We start from the raw sequence: 25,011 nt of genomic DNA, 5'->3' as shown, positions 1-25,011 counted from the left end.
TAAATTTTATCCTTTTTTTATTTTGATACCTAATTTTTTATTTTTTGCACAAGTGGTATCTAAACTACTTATTGTCGAGTAAGATGAGGAGTTTGAAGTTGGCTCTCAAAGATTGGAATGAAAAACCTGATGGTACTGTAGATGTATATATATATTTGGAATTGATAGAGGAAAATAAAATTGGAGTTGGATAATAACAACAATCATAAAGATCTGAATGGTTTGGAAATGGAAGAGCTTGGTCGGTTGAATATGGTGCCGTGGGAAGTTATCAAGTTCCGTGGGGTGGTATGGTGTGAAAATACACAGAGGTCTTCGTTACAAGAAGACGAATCCAACTCTGCCTTTTTTTTCATAAAGCAGTTATTTTTTTAGAGGGGCATTCAGAGATATAAGAAGTGGCTTATGCTCTATTATCTGTACTAATTGTATCGACGCTGATTATTGGTATTGTTAGCATGTGAAAGTCCCGTTTGTATGTAATATAGTTTGTGTGTGCATTGGACTGGCAGTTGGAAAGAAATTATAGACGTGGATGTTGCGGAATAAGAAATTTTAGACGTGGATGTTGCGGAATCTAGTCATTGGTATTGACTGTGGTATTGATCAGCTATGTTGAGTTTATTTCCTAGTTGTTCAATGGCAATTGTTGCGTGTAAATAAATGATGCAAATGTGCAAGTATACATGTCATTCAAGTAATAAAATGATAAGTAAGTATCGTCTCCATAGGGATCAAAAATTAATTAAAAATTGAGTAAGTTATTATTTTAATCCTACTAACTAGACTGAGCATAAGGAGTAAATCTCAATTTGATAAAGATGTTTGATGAACGTACTAATAAGGTTGGAATTATTCAGGTGATATGTTCATATGATAATAATGCCATGGCAAGATTTTGACTATCCTACTGCTCATGGAATCACTGCTGTAATCTGCCTCTTTCGATAGCTAGATCTTAAGTTAATATTCTTAGTTTTTGTACATTTAGAGGACTCAGGAATAATAACTACTTCTCCGTACAATTCGCAACATCTATGTCTAGAGTGCTACAAGTATTCTTTCGAGTGCTTGCTTGCATCAATCAATTCATAATCTAGTGTTCTTAATCTTTTCATATTTAAATCCACCTAAGAACACAAAATACAATCAACTATGTCTAGAACTTGCATGCATGTATTTAAAATAAACTTAAATTGAATGAAATAGTAATATAAACAAACTCAGATCATGGGCATTAAAAATAATATAAAGTTTGCCCAAATAATTCCAACCCAGAAAATGTTCAGTTCATGGGTTGGAAAGTTAAAACCAGAGTTAAATCATTCAACAACTGATGTACTCCTATATTGGACACTTTCTGCTTGTTAATTCCTTTGTCTTATGAATTTTTCACTACTTAATTGGTTGTATTTGATTTATTTCTTGTGTAGTGAACCCAATACTGGAAATGGCAACAAAAGACGAATCTGCAGCTTTTCTTTCTTTTTTTATACATCACGGTGGAGTTGTGGGCACGACGCTGGGCACGACGCGGATCTGACGTGGCAAATCAGAAGTCAACACGGGGAATATTCTGGAAACAACTTATCTTGATCTATTGACATAATTTGGGGGATTTTGGATTTCTTTTTCATAATTTTAAAGATATTATCTTTTTTTTTATTAGTTTGTTGATTTGGGAATTTGAAGCCTATAAATACCCACCTTTGGGTAAGGCTAAGGGGATCTCTTGTCTTTTGTTCTTATTGCTACTTTATTTTCATTTTTAATAAAATTTTCTTCTTTTGTTTTATTTCTACTTTATTTTATTTTATTTTATGTTTTTACTTTATCAAAACATGTTAAGCATGATAATCAATATCATGCTTGGCTAATTTTTTCTCAAGCCAAGAGCTAGTACGAATCAATTCCTCACGTGAGAATTGAATATTGCTTAAATCCCTTCGGGATACATTTTCGTCTTTCTGGTTAGATAGTTTGACAATCGACCTGTAACGCCCCGTACCCGAGACCGTTTCTGGAGTCGAACACGAGGTGTTAACGGACTTAATTCATTACTTAAGCAGCTCATACAATTCATTTTAAAATTTCCAGACAAGCTGGCTAACTGCATCATAGTTGCTTTAAAAATCATATATCGAGTTCCAAAACTCAAAATCTAATTCCGTAAATTTTTCCTGAAACTAGACTCATATATCTATCTACTAATTTTTTTCTAGAATTTTTGGTTGGGCCAATTAGTACAGTTTATAAGTTAAAGTATCCCCTGTTTCAGGGTTTGACTACTCTGACCTCTGTGTATTACCAATCAGATATCTCCCTGTACAGAGCTTCAATAACTATGCCATTTGTCTCTAATAAAACTAGACTTAATAATGAATCTATACATATAAATCATGACTTCTAATTATCTTTTTAAAATTTATGGTGAATTTCCAAAGTCAGAACAGGGGATCCAGAAATCGCTCTGGCCCTGTTTCACAAAATTTTAAACATCTCATAAAATATAGCTCATATACCTATTTCGCTTCTTCCATATGAAAATAGACTCATCAAGCTTTGATTCCATAACTTATTCATTATTTAATTCCATTTATACTATTTTTAGTGATTTTTCAAATTCACATCACTACTACTATCTGAATCTATTTTATGGTAAATTTTACCTATTTCATGGTTTCCATGGATTGGCTAGCAATTTGACATACATAACACCAAATATGATCATGATTAGCCATTCCAATGGCTAATCATTACCAAGCATTTCCATACCACTCAATAACCATATTATAAGACCATATATACAAAATGATTATAATGCTATACATGACATACCCAAAATATACAAGCCATTATGCCAAGATGGTATACGGATAGTGTGAGCGAGCCTCCGACCGTTCCCAATTTCTGAGCTGGCTTGTCAAAACTACAAGGAATGAAAAGGAGGGAGTAAGCATAAATGCTTAATAAGTTCACATGCAAATAGCAAGTAACATAACCATATAAGCAAACATAAAACATCATTTGCATAATCATCACCAAGACATTCATATCACATTTTCATTTATCATTTTACCATATTGTTGTTATATCAATTTTTCAACCCGAGGGTTAAGTACATACCTGTTCAAAGTACCCATTTCACAACACTTAACAATACATCCCTTTCATCTTGAGTATTCCTCCATTTCAGTAGAACTTTACCTGTTGAACACATCGGAATATAATTCGGATACATGGAGAGTTTGTACATAAGTGCCACATATGTAGCCAAGCTACCATGTAACCCGCCCATAAGCGAACTCGGACTCAACTCAACGAGCTCGGGCGTTCGCATCCATAGGTGAACTCGGACTCAACTCAATGAGTTCGGATGCCTAGTTACATTTCACGAACTCGGACTCAACTCAACGAGTTCGGACATTCGCATCCATAAGTGAACTCGGACTCAACTCAACGAGTTTAGATGCTCAACCATCCTAGTGACATGTCACTTGTATCCTAATCTATTCCTAAGGTTCAAACGGGCTTTTTCCCTCGATCTCACATTGCCGTCTTCCATGGAATGCCTGAATCGATACTCAGAACAATTCATATTTATCAAGTAGTAAACATAATTTGCATATTACTCAACATTAACCACGAGCATAATATTTCACGATAAAAAATCAGCATATCATATAATTAACATCAATAACTTAAAAATAACAATTATGCTACATTATTTACACATGAACTTACCTCGTATGCTGAAAATGGCTACTTTTACCATTTCGTCCACAACTTGGTATTTTTCATTTTAGCCCGAATTTCAGTTTTCCTTACTCTATCATTTAAAATATAGTCTAATTAGGACTCACATTATTCAAATTGACCCAAAATCATATTTTGGAAAAATTACAGTTTTGCCCCTAAACTTTTGCATATTTACAATTTTGCCCCAAAGCTCGTAAATTAAACTTCAGCCTATTTTCTTATGTTTTATGACATGATGATCATTTTTCCCTTCTATGGCAACATCAAATTCTCACTCTAACATGTACTTATGACTATTAGGTATTTTTACCGATTAAGCCCTTTTGCTCGTTTTCACTTAAAATCGAGTAGCACAAGTTGTCTAACATAATTTAAAACCTCATATTCTATCATAAAACACCAAAATACACAAATTTCACCTATGGGTATTTTTTCAAATATAAACCCTAGGTTAAATTATTGCTAGCATAAGCTAAATCGCGCTAAGGGACTCCAAAAACGTAAAAATCATTAAAAACGAGGCTAGAACGGACTTACAATCGAGCTTGGAAGCTTGAAAACCCTATCCATGGTTTCTCCTCGCTATATTCGCCATGGGGTTGAAAATGAGCAAAATTGGCTTTTAATTTTTATTTTAATTCATTTTACCCTAAATGACCAAAATGCCCTTACTACTAAACTTTCTAAAATTCCATCCATGTCCAATTTTGTCCATAGACTTAGAAATTGGTAAAATTGCTATTTAAGACCTCCTAATTAATATTTCAAAACAATTTCATACTAGAAACTTCTAGAATGCAAGTTTTACAAATTATTCGATTTAGTCCCAAATTTCAATTTAAGCACTTTATGCATAAAATTTCTTCATGAAATTTTCACACAATCATGCAATCATATCATAGACCTCAAAATAATCATAAAATAATTATTTCTATCTCGGATTTTGTGGTCACGAAACCGCTATTTCGACTAGGCCCAAAATCAGGATATTACAACTCTCCCCCCCTTTAGGGATTTTCGTCCCCGAAAATCTTACCAGAAAAGTGGTCTTCACTTAGATTCCTCAGTTTCATATTCGGTGCTGAAGAACTTTCACTCAGGGGGTGCCTCCAATATATCTCATTAATTTCTCATACATTCTGAAAGTTTAAGAACTCATCTCTTAATTGTTCTTAAATTTTCAACCCTTCTCTGTTTCCCTTGTCATCTTGACATAAAACCAGATCTCAATTTGGTTAATGGAGACTAGAATTCCAAGAAATTAAACAATCAAAAAGACCTGAAATTCCATGAATCTGATGAGTAGGAATTCATTCAATGCCAATATGATTTATAGATCTCGCCAAACATTTAACAATAGGATACATCACATTTTCCTCTTTCCGCCATGGAAATAATTCTGATATGGCCTCATGAATAATCCTTCTCATTTCCATCCCAATATCAACACTGGCAAGGATAATTTTGACAGATTCCAATGCTCGGCTTTAACCCCTTTAACAACTCCGATTTTATGTAACATCGAAAGCTCTAAACTATCACATTACCTCACTGTCTTGAAACACATCACAATTCATACAACGGTACATTACTGAAAGTCAGGAAGTCTTTACTCAATGTAGACTAGTCTAGTTCAGACACTTCGGTTACCAATATTCTCATCTATCCAAACTTTGTCAACATGTAATAAACTTTTCAGCTTTCACAAGACGAAAACCTTATCATTCGTAGTGATTTTAACTAATATCCAACTCTTTCTAATAAATATACACTTCTCGTTCGGACTATTTACTCTTTTATCAAGACAAAATGAATTTATATTATCGACTTGAGAAAATAATCCGACATAATTGTCACATGAAATCTTTCAAATAAATAATTCACCATACCGATTGAAACTCGCGCTTTTATCACCTATGCCTTTCTTGATGTCAAATCCTTACGTAAATTAGAAAAAATCCCAATACTAAAATCACCAAATTACCAAGATCAAATTAGAAGTATAGTCATATTTGACATGATTAGCACGAGTGAAGAACGACTTGAACACGAGTCATAATTGACAAATTATGGAACAAAGATAACAAGGAAACCGAATAAAGAAATCCAAGATACGATACTATGCCGGAGAATCGAAAACCAAACTCATAGAGAAAATATAGAATACCCCGATAATTCTTCAAAGAAAGAAAGTCCAAAAGAAAACATCATTTAATCCCACTGGAATCAAATATAACAAGAACAATATATCTTCCCATACATATATATCAGATGAAGCATCAAGTAGAAGAAACATAATCATAATATTCTTATCAGACGAAATGGAATAAAATACCCGATGAAATAGAGCAATATAAATTATAAACCAGTCAGACTACCAATGCTTTCACCCAACACCAGGATTAAAAGACATTCCCATATAACAAGAATTTCTTCAGAAGATCAATAGCCATAGAAATATTTCTGAGAACGGGTAAACACGTAGAACATCTCAAAAGAGACTGCTAAATCTATCCAGTCATAACTGTCACACTCAGATAGCTCACATTTCAATTATCATTTCCCCAACTAGTTCTCGTCACAAATTTCATATTAAACCATTCACTAAAGAAGGCCGATTCTGAATAAATTTCGATTTACACTTTCTCGGCCTTGCACCGAGTAATTAGGTTTACCAAGGAGAATTCCTTTTCTAATCGGGACGATGCATAACTCCAATAATCTTTACGTCAATCCGATACTTTCTCTGGCTCGACTTTACTTATCAGCTCATTTTCAATCTCTGATCATACTTATAATTATTCTATCTTTGTACTCTTTGGGTTCTCAACCGGAAACTTATTCAATACAAATCTAATAAAATTCCATTATAAGTACCACTTGGTAAGGGGAGGTTGTAGGACCTCGACTCGACTTTCTTATACATACACATATGACACAACTTCCATCATCATAGTAACATCATCAAAATCATGTCATTCATTCATGTTGGCTTACACCAATTTTCCTATTGTCCCATTTAGACAATATACTTATGCATACATTCTATGTTTTCTAGACAGCTTTACTTATCCATTCATTTAATTAAATTAATTCATGCTCATGACATTATATAAGGCCAAACAAACATAGATATTTGCATCACAATCACAACTTTCATTCCGTGCATCATCATGTACATATCATTACAATCATATAATTCAGTCCAACAATTTAACATAGATAAGTTCATTTCATTATAATCCTTTATCTCATAAAAATTATATATCATTAACATTTATCAACATTCGCCGTTCAAATCAAGACAAGGACATTTTCACTCGTATCATAATATTATGACCTTTATTCATACCTCTACTACTTTCTATTTATTCCGTTCATCTTATCAAGTAAGCCACATACACTACATCATATGAGCATTAAGCAAATATGAATATTTACCACATATGTATCATAAACCTTTATTCATACTTTTCTCGAACCGAGACTTATCATAATCATAATTTTACTCAAATACCTTCACATAACATTGAACATGGTCGGCAATTTCGGTTGGAGAGTACCTGCCTAAATAAGACGGTACTCATACGCGTCGAAGACATCACACTATCACGAGATCGATGGCATGTATAGCTTAAACTTTTACACATGCTAGGTTAGTCCGAGAACTGACTAAACCTGCTATGATACCACTAAATGTAACGCATACATGCGAGACCATTTTCGAGTCGAACACGAGGTGTTAACGGACTTAATTCATTACTTAAACATTTCATACAATTCATTTTAAAATTTCCAGACAAGTGGCTAATCGCATCACAGCTTGCTTTAAAATCATATCTCGAGTTTGAAACTCAAAATCCAATTCCGTAAATTTTTCCTGAAACTAGACTCATATATCTATCTACTAATTTTTTTCTAGAATTTTTGGTTGGGCCAATTAGTACAGTTTATTAGTTAAACAATCCCCTGTTTTAGGGTTCGACTACTCTAACCTCTGTGTATTACGAATTAGATATCTCCCTGTACAGAGCTTCAATAACTATGACGTTTGTCTCTAATAAAACTAGACTCAATAATGAATCTGTACATATAAAGCATGACTTCTAATTATCTTTTTAAAATTTATGGTGAATTTCCAAAATCAGAATAGGGGATTTAGAAATTGCTCTGGCCCTGTTTCACAAAATTTTAAACATCTCATAAAATATAGCTCATATGAAAATAGACTCATCAAGCTTCGATTCCATAACTTATTCATTATTTAATTCCATTTATACTATTTTTAGTGATTTTTCAAATTCACGTCACTACTACTATCTGAATCTATTTTATGGTAAATTTTACCTATTTCATGGTTTCCATGGATTGGCTAGCAATTTGACATACATAACACCAAATATGATCATGATTAGCCATTCCAATGGCTAATCATTACCAAGCATTTCCATACCACTCAATAACCATATTATAAGACCATATATACAAAATGATTATAATGCTATACATGCCATACCCAAAATATACAAGCCATTATGCCAAGATGGTATACGGATAGTGTGAGCGAGCCTCCGACCGTTCCCAATTTCCGAGCTGGCTTGTCAAAACTACAAGGAATGAAAAAAAGGAAGTAAGCATAAATGCTTAATAAGTTCACATGCAAATAGCAAGTAACATAACCATATAAGAAAACATAAAACATCATTCGCATAATCATCACCAAGACATTCATATCACATTTTCATTTATCATTTTACCATATTGTTGTTATATCGATTTTTCAACCCGAGGGTTAAGTACATACTTGTTCAAAGTACCCATTTAACAACACTTAACAATACGTCCCTTTCATCTTGAGTATTCCTCCATTTCAGTAGAACTTTACCTGTTGAACACATCGGAATATAATTCGGATAAATGGAGAGTTTGTACATAAGTGCCACATATGTAGCCAAGCTACCATGTAACCCGCCCATAAGCGAACTCGGACTTAACTCAACGAGCTCGGGTGTTCGCATCCATAGGTGAACTCAGACTCAACTCAACGAGTTCGGATGCCTAGTTACATTTCACGAACTCGGACTCAACTCAACGAGTTCGGACATTCTCATCCATAAGTGAACTCGGACTCAACTCAACGAGTTCAGATGCTCAACCATCCTAGTGACATGTCACTTGTATCCTAATCTATTCCTAAGGTTCAAACGGGCCTTTTCCCTCGATCTCACATTGCCGTCTTCCATGGAATATCGGAACCGATACTCGGTAACAATTCATATTTATCAAGTAGTAAACATAATTTGCATATTACTCAACATTAACCACAGAGCATAATATTTCACGATAAAAAAATTAGCATATCATATAATTAACATCAATAACTTAAAAATAACAATTATGCTACATTATTTACACATGAACTTACCTCGTATGCGAAAATGGCTACTTTTACCATTTCGTCCACAACTTGGTATTTTTCCATTTTAGCCCGAATTTCAGTTTTCCTTGCTCTATCATTTAAAATATAGTCTAATTAGGACTCACATTATTCAAATTGACCCAAAATCATATTATGGCAAAATTACAGTTTTACCCCTAAACTTTTGCATATTTACAATTTTGCCCCAAAGCTCGTAAATTAAACTTCAGCCTATTTTCTTATGTTTTATGACATGATGATCATTTTTCCCTTCTATGGCAACATCAAATTCTCACTCTAACATGTACTTATGACTATTAGGTATTTTTACCGATTAAGCCCTTTTGCTCGTTTTCACTTAAAACCGAGTAGCACAAGTTGTCTAACATAATTCAAAACCTCATATTCTATCATAAAACACCAAAATACACAAATTTCACCTATGGGTATTTTTCCAAATATAAACCCTAGGTTAAATTATTGCTAGCATAAGCTAAATCGAGCTAAGGGGCTCCAAAACGTAAAAATCATTAAAAACGAGGCTAGAACAGACTTACAATCGAGCTTGGAAGCTTGAAAAACCCTATCCATGGTTTCTCCTTGCTATATTCGGCCATGGGGTTGAAGATGAGCAAAATTGGCTTTTAATTTTGTATTTTAATTCATTTTACCCTAAATGACCAAAATGCCCTTACTACTAAACTTTCCAAAATTCCATCCATGTCCAATTTTTGTCCATAGACTTAGAAATTGGTAAAATTGCTATTTAAGCCCTCCTAATTAATATTTCAAAACAATTTCATACTAGAAACTTCTAGAATGCAAGTTTTACAAATTATTCGATTTAGTACCTAATTTCAATTTAAGCACTTTATGCATAAAATTTCTTCATGAAATTTTCACACAATCATGCAATCATATCATAGACCTCAAAATAATCATAAAATAATTATTTCTATCTCGAATTTTGTGGTCACAAAATCGCTATTCCGACTAGGCCCAAAATCAAGATATTACACGGCCTTACTAAAATTTTTAAACGTTTTTCAAATAAAAAAGGATCCGTTGGTCTGGAATCATTTAATTTTACAGTTGGGAGGAAGGATTGGCCTGTGGCATTTCGACTTCCTATGAACACTCTTAGCGGCGGTCCGCTAAGGAAAGACGAGATCAGAAATGATTCTCGATAAGACAACTTTCGAGTTAGGCTTTTCCTGTTTTAAAACTAAGTATTTTAACGGCGATAGACGTGGTTGATTTACTTAAGAATTGACTTTCGAAGATAGACTTGGGAAGATCGGTTACATGAGAGAAAACCAAGTTACGATGGGTTGGGCCTCGTAGATTGTAACTGACATGAATCCCGGAGCAAAAATCTATTTTCGATGATCGTAGGAATTGACGAAACTAGCTCGAGGCGATTCTTATACTCATGTTTATTCAACTTAATCTTTCTTCTTTTTTATTTTATTGCTTCTATTTTAATGCATCTTTCTTTGTAATTTTACTTGTTTATTTTATTTTCTTGTTACTTCTCAAATCACCTTTTTTTTATTTCTATTTCAGCTCCTAGGTCGAGAGCAAGAAATTTAATCAAGAATTCCATTAAACTCCCTGTGGATCGATCCTCTTCCACTATTCTACCTTTTTATTTATTTATTTTATTTTGATAGGCAAAACGACGCTTGTCAACAACATTCTTCAAATATGTTTTTGATTCATAGAAATCCAATCAAGAAAAACAAAGGCAGAACTGTAGAAAGTTTTCGCTACACTCCAGCTCCTATTTCAATCCCAAGATTGTTCTCAAACCCAGGGCAAATTTCTCTTCCCCTTCTTCGCGTCTGTGATATGATCTTCATAGCTGCTATCCTTTCTTTTCTCTGAAAATTTTCACTGGAGTTCTTTTTTTATGGAGAGAAAGAAAACTACTTCCACCAATCTTTTCTGACACAAATCTCCTCTCCTCTTTCTTTTCTTTTCTATCTTTCTTTTATAGGGTAGATTCATCTCTCTCAGCACACACAATTTTTCTCCTCTTTTCAGGGTGGTTTTTTTGGGTACACAAACAGCTGGCTGAGAGTGACATTGATTGAGTGCTGCGTCATCTTCCCAGAATTGCCATGGCATTTATGTTGGTAATTATTCCCACCATTTGCGATGGTAATGTTTCACTTCCTTCATTTTCCTTCTTCGTCCTATTCTTCTTCTCCTTCAACCTACACTTGTTTCCAAACACAACTACACCTTTCCTTCCCAGTAGTAAAAGTAACAAATGATGACATTTATAGTGCATCCAAGCTTTGTTATGTTGTAACGCCCCAATTTTCGGGAATCCTGTGAATGTTGGCATAGGTTTAATTATGTTAGTGGGCCTCTAGAAAGCCCAAGCTTAAGATAGAACCCGGCAATTTTAGTTAATTTTTGTTCCATAAGAAAAAGGGGGTGAAATTATGAAATAGGACCTATGTGAAAATGTTTGAAAATGCTATAGGCTAAATTGAAGTGGCCAAATAAATAGGAGTGCAAAATAGGAGGATTTGCATGACAAACCTCCCATTTTACATGAAGTGGCCAGCCATCATGTTGTTGTAGACAAAATGTACACTTGATATCCATAATTTATGGTACAAATTGATACAAATTGATAGTAGGTTAGGTAAATGTTCCATGATAATAGGTTAGGTAAATGTTCCATGATAATAGGTTAGGTAAATGTTCCATGATAATGGGTTAGGTAAATGTTTCATGATAATGGGTTAGGTAAATGTTTCATGATAAGAATTTCATGTCTTTTGTATTAAAGAATTAAATGGATGAAATATGAAGTTTTATTAAAAGAAAAAGAGGTGAAAAGAACAAAGTTTTGTCCATCTTTGTTCATCATAGCTGAAAGTTAGAGAAGAGAAAGGAGAGGAGAAAGCTCTTGAGTATTCGGTCATTAGAAGGAGGAAAATTGAAGGTAAGTTCTTGGTACCTTGCTTCTATTTTGAGGTTCATGAGTTCTTCTTGATTCTACCTTAACTCTTGAAGTATATTTTGATTTTTAGTTGTGTTGTGAGCATTTAGTCATGAATTAAAACGAAGGAAATGGTTGTTGTTTCATGTTCTTTTGATGAAAAATGGAAGATAGGTGAAGTTGAGCCAAACAAATGAGCATGCATGTGCCTTAGATGTTAAAGGGAAAAAAAATCAGCTAACATGTTGTGCTTTAAAATGATGAAATGGAGATTATACTTAAGTAAAATCATAGAAATGTGATGATTGATTGGTTATATACATGTTTAAATAACATGCATGCAAGGTATGTGTGAAAGAGTGATTTGGTAATAAATCTGCTTGGGACAGCAGCAGTAACATGACTTTGGAAAATCACCATAAATTGTGGGAGAAGAATTAGAAGCTGAATAAATTATGTAATTAAAGCTTATTGAGTCTAGTTTCTAATGAAATAAACAAGAACATATTTTGAATTCTTTACAATGAGAAATTTGATTGGTAATGAAGAGTGGTCAGATTAGTTAAACAGTGAAACATGGGAAACTTTAAGAAAAATATGGTATTGATTGGATAAACCAAAAATTCTGAAAATTTTATGGATAGAAGATATATGAGTCTATTTTCAGGGAAAATTAACGGAACTTGATTTGGAGTTTTGTAGCTCCATTTATAAATGATTTATAGACTGTTGCTCAGGAAGACAGCTTGCAGTGAAATTATGATTATGTGGTAAACATTGACAAAAATTTGTTAATGAGTTGCTTATTGATTTCTTATAAGCTTACTATGATCTGTAGGTGTGGTTGGCCGAATATTGTAAGGGGTTAATACGTAATTTGTATTTGAATAGTTAGATTAACGTGTTAGTCATCCAATTGTAGGCGGTTCGTGTGTGGATCTCACAAAGATATCGTCAGCAAAGCAGTGTGTAATCGACACCTCTCATAGACTAGATTGGCAAAAGTCGAAAAGTCGAAATACCGAAAAGTCGGTATTTTGGGAATTTATGAAAAGCGAATGCTCGTAATATATTTGGTAATCTAAAGTAATAAACCGCAGACGCGCGATTTCAGACATTTTGATAATTTGGGCCTAATGGGCCAAAGATCGGGTTCATGGGCCAACGGGCCCAATTCGATAAGTATGCGCGGTAAGTGTTCTGATAGTACGTAAATAGTTAGGATATGCATGAAAACCCTAAAAGTAGCTAAATTACTATAATACCCCTATGTATGGAAAATTACTTTTATACCCCTAGGTGCAAAATTACCGTTATACCCGTAGGGTTAATTTTGACTGAAAATGTAACGCCCCCACGCCCGAAACTGTCACTGGAGTCGAGCTTGAGGAGTTACCGAACATAATTTATCAAATTAAGAATTTCAAATCTTTTGTTTCTACATTCACAGCTTTCTAGCTACTCGCGTCACAGTTACAAGAAAAATCATATCTCAAGTTATGAAACTTGAAATCAAGATCTGTAAATTTTCATAAATCTAGACTCATATATCTATTTACTAATTTTTTTCTAGAATTTTTGGTTGGGCCAATTAGTACAGTTTATTAGTTAAATTCTCCCCTATTTCAGGGTTCAACTACTCTGACATCTATGTATTACGAATCAGATATCTCTCTATACAGAGTTTCAATGACTACGAGGTTTGTTGTTCATAAAACTATACTCGATAAGGAATCTGTAAATATAAAGAATGACTTATAATTATTTTTGTACAATTTATTATGAATTTTTAAAGTCAGAATAGAGGATCCAGAAATCATTCTGGCCCTATTTCACAAGGTTTCAAATATCTCATAAAGTATAACTTATATGCCTGTTTTTTTTTATCCATATGAAAATAGACTCATTAAGATTCAATTTCATAACTTGCTCATCATTTAATTCCATTTATACTATTTTTAGTGATTTTTCAAATTCATGTCATTGCTGCAGCAATATTCTATTTTAAGGCAAATTTCATCTTTTTATGAGTTGTTATGAACTAGATAGCCTATTAAACTTCCATGATATCAAACATGATCTAAATTTAACCATCACCATGACTTATCAATATCAAACATTTTCTCAACCAATCATGGCCATATCATAAAATTATTTACACAAAATAAATATATTGCTATACATGCCATACTTAAGTTTTACAAGCCATTTACCCAGATGAAAGTCCTTTGGATAGTGTGATCGAACCTTCGACCGTCCGATTCCCGAGCTGGCTTGTTCAAAACTACAGTAAATAAAGAGGAAGGAGTAAGCATAAATGCTTAGTAAGTTCATATGTAAATAACAAGTAACATAACAATACAAATATACCAAACAACTTTAGCATGGTATCACCAAAACATATATCATATTTCTAAACATCATTCATCATCTTACTACCTTATCGTTGTTGTATCTATTATCAACCCGAGGGTTAAGAACATACCTGTCCAAAGTGTCCATTTCACAACACTTACCAAAACGTCGCTTGCATCTTAACTGTTCTTTCATTTCACTAGAAATTTCACCCGTTGAAGACATCGGAATACAACTCGGATACACAGATAATTTGCACATAAGTGCCTCATATGTAATCAAGAAATCATGTAACCCACCCCTAAGTGAACTCAGACTCAACTCAACGAGCTCGGCGTTCAGATCCATAAGTGAACTCGGACTCAACTCAACGAGTTCGGATGCCTAGTTACATTTCACGAACTCTGACTCAACTCAACGAGTTCGGACATTCGCATCCATAAGTGAACTCTGACTCAACTCAACGAGTTCGGATGCTCAACCATCCTAGTGACATGTCACTTGTATCCTAATCTATTCCTAAGGTTCAAACGGGCTTTTTCCTCGATCTCACATGCCGCCTTCCATGGAATATCGGGAATCGATACTCGGTAGCAATTCATATTTATCAAGTAGTAAACATAATTTGCATATTACTCAACATTAACCACAAAGCATAATATTTCACGATAAAAAATCAGCATATCATATAATTAACATCAATAACTTAAAATAACAATTATGCTACATTATTTACACATGAACTTACCTCGTATGCGAAAATGGCTACTTTTACCATTTCGTCCACAACTTGGTATTTTTCCATTTTAGCCCGAATTTCAGTTTTCCTTGCTCTATCATTTAAAATATAGTCTAATTAGGACTCATTATTCAAATTGACCCAAAATCATATTTTGGAAAAATTACATTTTTGCCCCTAAACTTTTGCATATTTACACTTTTGCCCCAAAGCTCGTAAATTAAACTTCAGCCTATTTTCTTATGATTTATGACATGCTGATCATTTTTCCCTTCTATGGCAACATCAAATTCTCACTCTAACATGTACTTATGACTATTAGGTATTTTTACCGATTAAGCCCTTTTGCTAGTTTTCGCTTAAAACCGAGTAGCACAAGTTGTCTAGCATAATTTAAAACCTCATATTCTATCATAAAACACCAAAATACACAAATTTCACCTATGGGTATTTTTCCAAATATAAACCTTAGGTTAAATTATTGCTAGCATAAGCTTAATCGAGCTACCGGGACTCCAAAAACGTAAAAATCATTAAAAACGAGGCTAGAACAGACTTACAATCAAGCTTGGAAGCTTGAAAAACCATAGCCATGGTTTCTCCTTGCTATATTCGGCCATGGGGTTGAAGATGAGCAAAATTGGCTTTTAATTTTGTATTTTAATTCATTTTACCCCTAAATGACCAAACTTACTACTAAACTTTCCAAAAATTCCATCCATGTCCAATTTTTGTCCATAGACTTAGAAATTGGTAAAATTTCTATTTAAGACCTCCTAATTAATATTTCAAAACAATTTCATACTAGAAACTTCTAGAATGCAAGTTTTACAAATTATTCGATTTAGTCCCTAATTTCAATTTAAGCACTTTATGCATAAAATTTCTTCACGAAATTTTCACACAATCATGAAATCATATCATAGACCTTAAAATAATTATAAAATAATTATTTCTATCTCGGATTTTGTGGTCACGAAACTGCTATTTCGACTAGGCCCAAAATCGGGATATTACAACTCTCCCCTTTAAGGATTTTCGTCCCAAAATCTTACCGGAAAAGTGGTCTTCACTTAGATTCCTCAATTTCATATTCGGTAGGTGAAGAACTTTCACTCAAAGCGGTGCCTCTAATATATCTCATTAATTTCTCATATATTCTGAAAGTTTACGAACTCATCTCTTAATTGTTCTTAAATTTTCAACCCTTCTCCGCTTTCCTTGTCATCTTGACATAAAACCGATCTCAATTTGGTTAATGGAGACTAGAATTCCAAGAAATTAAACAATCAAAAGACCGAAATTCCATGAATCGATGAGTAGGAATTCATTCCATCTTGATATGATTTATAGATCTCGCCAAACATTTAACAATAGGATACATCACATTTTCCTCTTTCCGCCATGGAAATAATTCTGATATGGCCTCAAGAATAATCCTTCTTATTTCCATCCCAATATCAACACTGGCAAGGATAATTTTGATAGATCCCAATGTTCAGCTTTAACCCCTTTAAGAAATCCGATTTTATGTAACATCGAATGCTCTAAACTATCACATTTCCTCACTGTCTTGAAACACATCACAATTCATACAACAGACATTATCGAAAGTCGAAGTCTTTACTCAATGTAGACTAGTCTAGTTCAGACGCCTTGCTACCAATATTCTCATCTATCCAAACTTTGTCAACATGTAATAAACTTTTAGCTTTCACAAGACGAAAACCTTATCATTCGTAGTGATTTTAACTAATATCCAACTCTTTCCAATAAATATACACTTCTCGCTCGGACTATTTACTCTTTTATCCGTACAAAATGAAATTCTATTATCGACTTGGGAAAAATAATCTAGAAATAATTGTCACATGAAATCTTTCAAATAAATAATTCACCATATCGACTAAAACTCGCTTTTATCACTTCATCGATGTCAAATCCTTACGTAAATTAGAAAAAATCCCAATACTAAATTCACCACATTACCAAGATCAAATTAGAAGTATAGTCATATTTGACATGATTAGCACGAGTGAAGAACGATTGAACACGAGTCATAATTGACAAATTATGGAACAAAGATAACAAGGAAACCGAATAAAGAAATCCAAGATACGATACTATGCCGAGAATCGAAAACCAAACTCATAGAGAAAACACGAATACCCGATAATTCTTCAAAGCAAGAAAGTCCAAAAGAAAACATCATTTAATCCCACCGAATCAAATATAACAAGAACAATATATCTTCCCATACATATATATCGATGAAGCATCAAGTAGGAGAAAGCAGAATCATAATATCATATGTATTCTCTCATCAATTCTTATCAGACGAAATGGAATAAAATACCCGATGAAATAGAGCAATACAAATTATAAACCAGTCAGACTACCAATGCTTTTATCCAACACCAGGATTAAAAGACATTCCCATATAACAAGAATTTCTTCAGAAGATCAATAGCCATAGAAATATTTCTGAGAACAGTAAACACATAGAACATCTCAAAAGAGATCGCTAAATCATCCAATCATCACTGTCACACTCAGATAGTTCACATTTCAATTATCATTTCCCCAACTAGTTCTGCCGTCACAAATTTCATATTAAACCATTCACTAAAGAAGGCCAGTTCTGAATAAATTTCGATTTACACTTTTCTCGACCTTGCACCTGAGTAATTCGGTTTACCAAGGAGAATTCCTTTTCTAACTGGGACAGTGCATAACTCCAATAATCTTTACATCAATCCGATACTTTACTGGCTCTGACTTTACTTATCAGCTCATTTTCAATCTCTGATCATACTTATAATTATTCTATCACTAAACTCTTTGGGTTCTCAATCGGAAACTTATTAAATACAAATCTCATGAAATTCCATTATAAGTACCACTTCGGTAAGGGGGGAGGGGTTGTAGGACCTCTGACTCGACTTTCTTATACATACACATATGACATAACTCCCATCATCATAGCAACATCATCAAAATCATGTCATTCATTCAGGCAATGCAACATTCATGTTGGCTTACACAAATATTCCTATTGTCCATTTAGACAATATACTTATGCATACATTCTATGTTTTCTAGACAGCTTTACTTATCCATTCATTTAATTAAATTAAGTCATGCTCATGACATTATATAAGACCAAACAAACATAGATATTTGCATCACAATCACAACTTTCATTTCGTGCATCATCATGTACATATCATTACAATCATATAATTCAATCCAACAATTTAACATAAATAAGTTCATTTCATTATAATCCTTTATCTCATAAAATTATATATCATTAGCATTCATCAACACTCGACGTCCAAATCAAGACAAGGACATTTTCATTCGTATCATAATATTATGACTTTTATTCATACCTCTACTACTTTCTATTTATTCCGTTCATCTTATCAAGTAAGCCATATACACTACATCATATGAGCATGAAGCAAATATGGATATTTATCACATATGTATCATAAACTTTTATTCATACTTTTCTACACCGAGACTTATCATAATCATAATTTTACTCAAATACCTTCACATAACATTGAACATGGTCGGCGCAGCTCTATTGGAGAGTACCCTGTCTAAATAAGACGGTACTCATACGCGTCGGAAGACATCACACTATCGCAGATCAGTGGCATGTATAGCTAAACTTTTGCACATGCTAGGTTAGTCCGAGAACCGAATAAACCTGCTCTGATACCACCAAATGTAACGCCCCCACGCCTGAAACCGTCACTAGAGTCGAGCTTGAGGAGTTACCGAACATAATTTATCAAATTAAGAATTTCAAATCTTTTGTTTCTACATTCACAGCTTTCTAGCTACTCGCATCACAGTTACAAGAAAAATCATATCTCGAGTTATGAAACTTGAAATCAAGATCTATAAATTTTTCATAAATCTAGACTCATATATCTATTTACTAATTTTTTTCTAGAATTTTTGGTTGTGCCAATTAGTACAGTTTATTAGTTAAAGTCTCCCCTATTTCAGGGTTTGACTACTCTGACATCTATGTATTACGAATCAGATATCTCTCTATACAGAATTTCAATGACTACGAGGTTTGTTTCTATTAAAACTAGCCTCGATAAGGAATCTGTAAATATAAAGAATGACTTATAATTATTTTTTTACAATTTATTATGAATTTTTAAAGTCAGAACGGAGGATCTAGAAATCACTCTGACCCTGTTTCACAAGGTTTCAAATATCTCATAAAGTATAATTTATATGCTTGTTTTTTTTATCCATATGAAAATAGACTCATTAAGATTCAATTTCATAACTTTCTCATCATTTAATTCCATTTATACTATTTTTAGTGATTTTTCAAATTCATGTCATTGCTGCAGCAATATTCTATTTTAAGGCAAATTTCATCTTTTTATGAGTTGTTATGAACTAGATAGCCTATTAAACTTCCATGATATCAAACATGATCTAAATTTAACCATCACCATGACTTATCAATATCAAACATTTTCTCAACCAATCATGGCCATATCATAAAATTATTTACACAAAATAAATATATTACTATACATGCCATACTTAAGTTTTACAAGCCATTTACCCAGATGAAAGTCCTTTGGATAGTGTGATCGAACCTTTGACCCGTCCCGATTCCCGAAATGGCTTGTTCAAAACTACAGTAAATAAAGAGGAGGAGTAAGCATAAATGCTTAGTAAGTTCATATGTAAATAACAAGTAACATAACAATACAAATATACCAAACAACTTTAGCATGGTATCACCAAAACATATATCATATTTCTAAACATCATTCATCATCTTACTACCTTATCATTGTTGTATCTATTATCAACCCGAGGGTTAAGAACATACCTGTCCAAAGTGTCCATTTCACAACACTTACCAAAACGTCGCTTGCATCTTAAGTGTTCTTTCATTTCACTAGAAATTTCACCCGTAGAAGACATCGGAATACAACTCGGATACACAGATAATTTGCACATAAGTGCCTCATATGTAATCAAGAAATCATGTAACCTGCCCCTAAGTGAACTCGGACTCAAATCAATGAGCTCGGGCGTTCGCATCCATAAGTGAACTCGGACTCAACTCAACGAGTTCGGATGCCTAGTTACATTTCACGAGCTCGGACTCAACTCAACGAGTTCGGACATTCGCATCCATAAGTGAACTCGGACTCAACTCAACGAGTTCGGATGCTCAACCATCCTAGTGACATGTCACTTGTATCCTAATCTATTCCTAAGGTTCAAACGGGATTTTTTCCTCGATCTCACATTGCCGTCTTCCATGGAATATCAGAACCGATACTCGATAGCAATTCATATTTATCAAGTAGTAAACATAATTTGCATATTACTCAACATTAACCACAAAGCATAATATTTCACGATAAAAAATCAGCATATCATATAATTAACATTAATAACTTAAAATAACAATTATGCTACATTATTTACACATGAACTTACCTCAGATGCTAAAATGGCTACTTTTACCATTTCGTCCACAACTTGGTATTTTTCCATTTTAGCCCAAATTTCAGTTTTCCTTGCTCTATCATTTAAAATATAGTCTAATTAGGACCCACATTATTCAAATTGACCCAAAATCATATTTTGGCAAAATTACATTTTTGCCCCTAAACTTTTGCATATTTACACTTTTTCCCCAAAGCTCGTAAATTAAACTTCAACCTATTTTCTTATGTTTTATGACATGCTGATCATTTTTCCCTTCTATGGAAACATCAAATTCTCACTCTAACATGTACTTATGACTATTAGATATTTTTACCGATTAAGCCCTTTTGCTAGTTTTCGCTTAAAACCGAGTAGCACAAGTTGTCTAACATAATTTAAAACCTCATATTCTGTCATAAATCACCAAAATACACAAATTTCACCTATGGTTATTTTTCCAAATATAAACCCTAGGTTAAATTATTGCTAGCATAAGCTTAATCGAGCTATCGGGACTCCAAAAACGTAAAAATCATTAAAAACGAGGCTAGAACAGACTTACAATCGAGCTTGGAAGCTTGAAAAACCCTAGCCATGGTTTCTCCTTGCTATATTCGGCCATGGGGTTGAAGATGAGCAAAATTGGCTTTTAATTTTGTATTTTAATTCATTTTACCCCTAAATGACCAAAATGCCCTTACTACTAAACTTTCCAAAAATTCCATCCATGTCCAATTTTTGTCCATAGACTTAGAAATTGGTAAAATTGCTATTTAAGACCTCCTAATTAATATTTCAAAACAATTTCATACTAGAAACTTCTAGAATGCAAGTTTTACAAATTATTCGATTTAGTCCCTAATTTCAATTTAAGCACTTTATGCATAAAATTTCTTCACGAATTTTCACACAATCATGCAATCATATCATAGACCTTAAAATAATCATAAAATAATTATTTCTATCTCGGATTTTGTGGTCACGAAACCGCTATTTCGACTAGGCCCAAAATCAGGATATTACAGAAAAGCATAGCGATTTGATTCTGTATGATGTATGCCATGATTATATATCTGTTGCATGGGGACATGGGTTATATTATGGAGGAAGCGTTCTGGTGGCTATGCCACAAATATCTGATCTGGCGGCTCTGCCACATATATCTGCTTCGGTGGCTCGCCACGATTATTCAGATCTGGTGACTCTGTCACATTATTCGCTCAGCGACCATGCTGCAAATTCTATGGTGTGTAGCGGTTGGGTGGGTCGAGTTGTCTCCCCATACAGTGTAAGGTTGGTACGGGGGTGTATACGGTTGGCTATGGTTGGGTTTCTGCATAAACATGTAATATCTGCTCGCTCATTATGGGCCTATGGGCTTTATTCTGAATTCTGTTCTGGGCTAAGGCCAACTTATTCTATTTTTGTGGTTTGAGCTGATATAGGCTATGGTTGGGTTATTTTACACACTGAGTTTCCCAAAACTCACCTCTTTTATTTTCATCCACGCAGGAAATCCCCAACCATAGTGGGCTTGGAGCTATGAGGGAATTCGGAGTGGCCACCCGTTCTGAAAGTTTGATTTTCTTCTGGTGAACTGGACATCCTTTTATTTACGTTTGAAGTTTTGGGTTTTTAAATGTAATAAGGCCGCTTATTTATTTTTGATGGTTTTTTTTATATGTATTACTAAGATAGGTAATACTTATTTTAACTGTTGAAATTGGATAGCTTTAGGGCGCATTTTCAAAAACAACAATTGATTTCAAAATAACACGACAACAAGCAAAGCTTCCGCAATGAAAGTATTTTCCAAAATTAATCACTTTTCCTAAAAATGACTTAATCAAATCGGTTTCTAGAAATATCCATGACGTTAAAGTGTGGCAATGGCGGTATGCATGTTCAGGATTGGATCCGAAGGAGCTTGGTACTTAAGCAAATCCGATGGACTCACCACCTCTTTTCCGGTTTCCTACCGGTGCATGACTTCCATTCACTTTAACCTTTAATGAATTAATCTTTTGAACATCAAGTACGATTTTCTGGACTTAGAATGAAAACTTTTTTTTTACGTTTTTGATGTGGCATGCCGGATCCAACCATAACTTCTGGGCCGGGTTTGGGGTGCTACATATGTAATACTCTAAAAATATCCTAACAAAGCAGATGTATTTACTTAATTACAAACAATTAACTCCATCTAAAGGTCTAAAATATAACTCAAATATTCCATGGTTAAAATAAACTTTGTGGCCAACCATGATCTATGTCATTAAGTTCCATTAGCTTATGCATAGTGACTTTATGAGCATTGATTTCTTTTATTTATTAATTTAACTAGTTAATTATAATTAATAATAGAATAAGTATAGTGGAAGGAAAGAAAGATAAGGCTTATTTTCCTCATCTCCTTCACGGCAAACAAAGAAAAATTCCATGGTTCTTTTCTTAATTAACGTCCACTAGATTGCTTAAGGAAGGTGAGTTTTAGTTTGAATTTTTGTTGAAATTCTAGGCTTTGATAGTTGATAAGCATAGCTCAGTTATTTGATGAAGTAATTGATGATGTTTAGTTGAGAAATTATATTGAATACTAAGTTAGAGAGAGATTGAAGATAAGAACTTTAGATGAAAATTATGTTATAATGTTAGTAAGGTAATGGGTGTTATAAGAATAAGCTTGGTTTAATCTTAAAGGCTTTGAAAACATTATGGAGTATTAGGGACTGAATTAAATAAATTGAAAGTTGTAGAAAAAATTGTCATGAATTGAAAGTTAGAGGTCTTTAGTGGAGAAATATGAAATTAGTTTTCAATATGATAAAGCAAACCAAAAGTTATGAGTATTTCGGATATTAGGGCTTATAGGGACTAAAATGCATAGAATGTACTCATATCAATATTGTGTTGATTTTTGTTTGAATTGTGTGATTAATGAGTTTTTGTATTTAGTTTTAATTGTGTAGCTCAAAATGACGTAGAAGGGAAAGCTAAAGCTGTCGAAACCATTTTTAAATCGAGTTTTGGAAAATAAGAATCGACTTTAAGAAAAATGAAAACGGGAGTCGCCACCAATCTTTTTAGGTGTGATTGGATCACCTTATAAAATATTTTTTTTTAAACATTAATTTTGGTCTACGAAAGTCGAGAAAACAGATTTGGGAGTCGGTTACGTACGAGGAAGGGTTAGCACCCTCGTAACGCCAAAAAATTGGTACCTAATTGATTATCAAGTGTCTTTAATGTCGGAAATTTGAAAGTTTTAAGATGCAAACCTCTTTTAATTAGAATGTCTCAATTTTGAAAATTAAGGCTCACTTATTTTAAACGAGTCAAAACATCACATCCAGTAAGTTAGGACGCAACATTTTAAAACCTTTGAAACTAAGCTCATCTTTCGATAATTTCTATCTTGAAACAACAAAACGCCATATCCAGTAAGTTAGGACACTATGTTTTGAAATCTCGAAATAATTGTTTAAGTTTTGAAAACTCAAAATCACTTAGAAGGGTGCTTAACTATTCGAATTCAATGAGAAAAGTCGCAACCCAGTAAGTTAGGGCACTACCTTTCTCGAAGTTTCCAAACATCAAGCATTGCCTTTTATTTTTTATTTTTTAAAAAAACCTTGGAATATTATTTTAAATGACGTTTTAGGATGACATATTAATGCATCATGAAGCATAGATGTACAAAATATTCTAACATTTCCATACAAACATAAATAATATTATTAAGACATTAAATAACATGAACATACGCTTAATGAAAAAATCATACTAGGTAAATATAAGATAATAAACAAATAAAAACATGAGTAAACTAAAAGAAAAACATAATACATGCAAAAATTATACAACAATATATATCATAAAATAGCACATAAATGAAATAATTAAACATAGCATATAAAAAATGAAACTATGCACAAATAAGATAAATGACATACACTAAAAAATGAATAAATAAAACATTTACAAATTATAAAAATATAATGCAATAGTTCAAAATACATGAAATGATAATATAATATGTATACATGCATAGAAAATATATATTTGAAAATAAACTATATAAAAGGTTAAATATTATAATATATAAAATACATAATCAAATGTATAAAAGATAGGAATAAATATACATATTTGAAAATGAAGAAATTAAAATAAAAAAGAGGTTGAAAAACTAAGATAGACGAAGAATAAAATAAGAACAAACCACGAGAGTAAGAACGCAAGAGGAGAGAAATTTGAGTGAATGCTCTCAAGAATTCTTATTGCTTC

The 25,011-nt window shown here is 33.1% G+C and overlaps 1 long non-coding RNA gene across 1 annotated transcript; it reads left to right on the top strand.

Moving 5' to 3' along the window:
* Nucleotides 1–11,986: 11,986 nt before the first annotated feature.
* LOC128293200 (uncharacterized) lies at nt 11,987–22,483 on the top strand. Its single transcript, XR_008283315.1, has 2 exons — nt 11,987–12,140; nt 22,237–22,483. It is a non-coding gene; the product is annotated as an uncharacterized LOC128293200 (long non-coding RNA).
* The last annotated feature ends 2,528 nt before the right edge of the window (nt 22,484–25,011 follow it).

Source organism: Gossypium arboreum, chromosome 5 (assembly GCF_025698485.1).
Source record: "Gossypium arboreum isolate Shixiya-1 chromosome 5, ASM2569848v2, whole genome shotgun sequence".
NCBI lineage: Eukaryota > Viridiplantae > Streptophyta > Magnoliopsida > Malvales > Malvaceae > Gossypium > Gossypium arboreum.
This window is presented reverse-complemented; position numbering and strand designations above follow the sequence as displayed.